This window comes from Cervus elaphus, chromosome 21, assembly GCF_910594005.1.
Source record: "Cervus elaphus chromosome 21, mCerEla1.1, whole genome shotgun sequence".
NCBI lineage: Eukaryota > Metazoa > Chordata > Mammalia > Artiodactyla > Cervidae > Cervus > Cervus elaphus.
Window position 1 is genome coordinate 6,955,382 of NC_057835.1, and position 4,708 is coordinate 6,960,089.

Genomic DNA, 4,708 nt, shown 5'->3' on the forward strand with positions numbered 1-4,708 from the left:
CCCAACATGAGACGTGGGTGTGAATTCTGGCTCTACCAGGGCGGACAACACAATGGGAGTCAGGCAGAGGCCACCAGGCTGGGCTAGGCTGACCCGCCCTCAAGCCTGGCATGGGGTTGGGCGGCTAACATCACCTCCTGAAACATTTTCTCTACCTGTAGAACAGGTAATAATACTTTCCCTGCAATGTTGTTATAAGCTTTAAATGAAATAATATATGCAAAGGCTTTGCAACTCTGCAAAGGCAGATGCTGAACTAACAGCAGCTAAAAACAAAGCCCTATTTCCTGGGTTTCCTAGTTGGCCAAGTGAGACTGTTCTTGCTCCAACGAGGTGCTATGGGGAGGGCTCCTGGCCCAAATTCTAGAGCGGAAGGACCCAGCATCCCTGACCTGCTGCTGCTGATGCTGCTGATGCTGCTGCTGCTGCTGGTGCTAAGTCGCTTCAGTCGTGTCCGACTCTGTGCGACCCCAGAGATGGCAGCCCACCAGGTTCCCCCGTTCCTGGGATTCTCCAGGCAAGAACACTGGCGCAACCAAATCTCCTTGCCTCTCATTGGCTCTCACTGGGTCACATGACCATTCATCAACCAATCCCTGCCAGCATGGGAATGCACTACCATGATTGGCTGAGGCCTGAGTCACGTGTTCCAGGAGAGGCTGTCAATTTTCCCTGAATCAGGTGGACTGAGAGTGGGGAGGGGAAGACAGGTGGGCGCCCCAACATGAGGCCTTGCATTGACCAGAGCTCCTGGGGAGAACTGCACCTCCGTTTCCCCCTGACTTCCCAGCATCTCCCCGGTGGTCTAGCGCAGCTCCACTGCAGTGTCCTCCCCGGGCTCATTTCCCAATTCACTGTGGCTAAAGGGAGGCATCCAGGGCAGAAGAGGGTGGCGGGAATACAGAACACCCTGAGGACCACAGAAAGGGGCCGTGGGTGTCCCTGCTCCGCCTCCTGCATCTTGTGTGCAGGGAAAGGGAGCCCAGCAAGGCGGAGGAACCCGCCCCGGGTCGGAAGGCAGCACTCCGCTCCACTGGCCCTGGAGAGGCAGACATCTCCAAGCCAAGCCAGGCTCACTCCCCAGAAGGCTGCAGGAGAGCGCTGGCTGCCCAGGGGAGCACGCTTGGCCGCCTGTCACCTCCCCGGGGCCTCTGAAGGCGGAATCTGCTTGCACTGCGACCCTTTTGAATGAAGACTGGGGAAGCTGGCAGTGCGGGTGGGAGGCAAATGTGAGTCATTCCCCGAGGAAATGCAGAGAGCTGAGGATCTCAGCTGGAGGAGGAAGCAGAGGGAGAGGAGAGGAAGGAAGAGGAGGAGGATGGACAGGAAGGACGGGGAGGACCAGAAGTTGGGAGGGAATTTCAACTCAGAAATCTGGAGGCTGGAGAGGACAGTCAGCTGCTTCAAGGTCACCTTGGGGCCCCAGACTCCTGGGCCAGGTGATCTGGGCAGAGAAAGGAGACCTAGGCTCGCCTTTGCTCACAGGTGGGGACTAGGGAGGGGGACCTACCCAGAAGGATGGAAAATGGGTTGTGGGCAAGCTGAGAGCCGTGAAGGATGTTTTATGGGAAGGACACTGCGGAAAGCAAGGCCCCTGACGCCTGCTCTGCGGCTGATATCAGACCACAAGGCTGTGAGATACACCCAGAGTCTTGCCTTTCCTCTGATGGAGAAACTGAGGTTTCCTGAGCCTTGGTTGCTTTCAGGCTGTGAAGATACCACCAAATGAGATTAATCTTTCTCATCTCCCTTGAAAACCTTTAGAAATTCACTTGACTTCCATAGATGAGCCACTTGTAAAACTCCTCCTTCTTCCTGGTAGGTGTGCTAGGTGGCTTTGTCTCTGCTGGGAGTTCCCCAGGGAAGACAGAGAGAGAGTGTGTGTGTGCATGTGTGTGTGTGTGTGTAGTTCCCCAGGGAAGACAGAGTGTGTGTGTATTTGTGTAGTTCCCTAGGGAAAACTCTGTGTGTGTGTGTGTGTGTGTGTGTGTGTGTGTGTGTGTGTGTGTAGTTCCCGGGAAGACAGAGAGTGTGTGTGTGTGTGTGTGTGTGTGTGTACGTGTAGGTCCCTAGGAAAGGCAGAGTGTGTGTGTGTGTGTGTGTGTGTAGGTCCCAGGGAAGACAGAGTGTGTGTGTGTGTGTGTGTGTGTGTAGTTCCCAGGGAAGACAGAGTGTGTGTGTATTTGTGTAGTTCCCTAGGGAAGACTCTGTGTGTGTGTGTGTGTGTGTGTGTGTGTGTGTGTGTAGGTCCCCAGGGAAGACAGTGTGTGTGTGTATATTTGTGTAGTTCCCTAGGGAAGACTCTGTGTGTGTGTGTGTGTGTGTGTGTGTGTGTGTGTGTGTAGGTCCCCAGGGAAGACAGTGTGTGTGTGTATATTTGTGTAGTTCCCTAGGGAAGACTCTGTGTGTGTGTGTGTGTGTGTAGGTCCCCAGGGAAGACAGTGTGTGTGTATTTGTGTAGTTCCCTAGGGAAGACTGTGTCTGTGTGTGTGTGTGTGTGTGTGTGTGTGTGTGTGTGTAGGTCCCCAGGGAAGACAGTGTGTGTGTATTTGTGTAGTTCCCTAGGGAAGACTGTGTCTGTGTGTGTGTGTATTAGTGTAGTTCCCTAGGGAAGACTGTGTGTGTATGTGTGTGTGTGTGTGTGTGTGTAGTTCCCAGGGAAGACAGAGAGAGTGTGTGTGTGTGTATAGTTCCCAGGGAAGACAGAGAGTGTGTGTGTGTGTGTGTGTGTGTGTGTGTGTGTAGGTCCCTAGGAAAGGCAGACTGTGTGTGTGTAGTTCCCAGGGAAGACAGAGAGAGAGAGAGAGTGTGTGTGTGTGTGTGTGTGTAGGTCCCTAGGAAAGGCAGAGTGTGTGTGTGTGTGTGTGTGTGTGTGTGTGTGTGTGTAGATCCCTAGGAAAGGCAGGGTGTGTGTGTGTGTGTGTGTGTGTGTGTGTGTGTACGTGTAGGTCCCTAGGAAAGGCAGAGTGTGTGTGTGTGTGTGTGTGTGTAGGTCCCCAGGGAAGACAGAGTGTGTGTGTATTTGTGTAGTTCCCTAGGGAAGACTCGTGTGTGTGTGTGTGTGTGTGTGTGTAGGTCCCCAGGGAAGACAGTGTGTGTGTGCATATTTGTGTAGTTCCCTAGGGAAGACTGTGTGTGTGTGTGTGTGTGTAGGTCCCCAGGGAAGACAGTGTGTGTGTATTTGTGTAGTTCCCTAGGGAAGACTGTGTGTGTATGTGTGTGTGTGTGTGTGTGTGTGTGTGTGTAGTTCCCAGGGAAGACAGAGAGAGTGTGTGTGTGTGTGTGTGTAGTTCCCAGGGAAGACAGAGAGTGTGTGTGTGTGTGTGTGTGTGTAGGTCCCTAGGAAAGGCAGAGTGTGTCTGTGTGTGTGTGTGTGTGTGTGTGTGTGTGTGTGTGTAGTTCCCAGGGAAGACAGAGAGAGAGTGTGTGTGTGTGTGTGTGTGTGTGTAGGTCCCCAGGGAAGACAGTGTGTGTGTGTATTTGTGTAGTTCCCTAGGGAAGACTGTGTGTGTGTGTGTATGTGTGTGTGTGTAGGTCCCTAGGAAAGGCAGAGAGTGTGTGTGTGTGTATGTGTGTGTGTGTGTGTGTGTGTGTGTGTATTTCCCAGGGAAGACAGAGGGTGTGTGTGTGTGTGTGTAGATCCCTAGGAAAGGCAGGGTGTGTGTGTGTGTGTGTGTGTGTGTGTGTGTAGGTCCCCAGGGAAGACAGAGAGAGAGTGTGTGTGTGTGTGTGTGTGTGTGTGTGTGTAGTTCCCAGGGAAGACAGAGAGAGAGTGTGTGTGTGTGTGTGTGTGTGTGTGTAGGTCCCTAGGAAAGGCAGAGTGTGTGTGTGTGTGTAGTTCCCAGGGAAGACAGAGAGTGTGTGTGTGTGTGTGTGTGTGTGTAGTTCCCAGGGAAGACAGAGAGTGTGTGTGTGTGTGTGTGCGCGCGCACGCACACTGGGGTGAAGGGTCCCCGCTCTTCTGGACGTGCACAACCTTGGACAAGTTGACAAGCACAGCTTGGAGACAGAGAGCCTGCTCCCCACGGCACACAGGTCCTAGAGAGCGGAGTCTGAGGGTCCCTGGCTCACCCCTGAAATGCAGGCTCGGTGGAATCTTGTGCCAAGCAAAGCTGGCCACCTGAAAATGCCCAGGCCCTGCCAGAGTGCCAGGGTGCCAGCAGGGTGATGGGCCTGGGGTGGGAGTAGGGTGCTGGGAGAGTCATGGCCCTGGGGGCAGGGCCACAGGCCTGATGGGGATGGCCTGAGGGCTCCCCCTCCACCCCGGCGTGGCCTCCTGGGAGCAGGCACCGCCCTGCGCAGGTGGGCAAGGGGAGACTGAGGCCACATGGCTCGCCGTCCTGGGAAGTGGGACGGGCCCGCATCCAGGGAAACTCTCGCAGCACCATTTCAGCAGAGCAGAGCGCCTGCCTTCAGCCCCTCAGTCACTGTGTGGTGGAGCCTTCACTCGGAAGATGGACTCAGCCTCCCCCTGGCCTCCCTGCCTCCACCCGCTGTCCTCTCTGGGGCTTCTGAGACATTCTGAACTGCACAGGGGGGCTCGCTGTGTACCAGGCTCCACTCCAGCGTGGCTGACCCCCGCTCCCTCACTCTGCTGCAGCTGGGGCATTCCGGTCGTTTATGGATGAGGCTCAGGACAGAGGCTGTGTGGCCTGCCCGTGGCAACACTGCCTGGAAAGGCGGAACCAGAACTGACCCCATGAGGCTC

General features: G+C 55.1%; 1 long non-coding RNA gene across 1 annotated transcript; it reads right to left on the bottom strand.

The window, feature by feature from the left end:
* Positions 1 to 1,621: 1,621 nt before the first annotated feature.
* Positions 1,622 to 4,403, bottom strand: LOC122679577. Its single transcript, XR_006336439.1, has 3 exons — positions 4,319 to 4,403; positions 4,034 to 4,038; positions 1,622 to 1,631 (listed from the first exon to the last, which is right to left on the bottom strand). It is a non-coding gene; the product is annotated as an uncharacterized LOC122679577 (long non-coding RNA).
* Between the last annotated feature and the right edge of the window lie 305 nt (positions 4,404 to 4,708).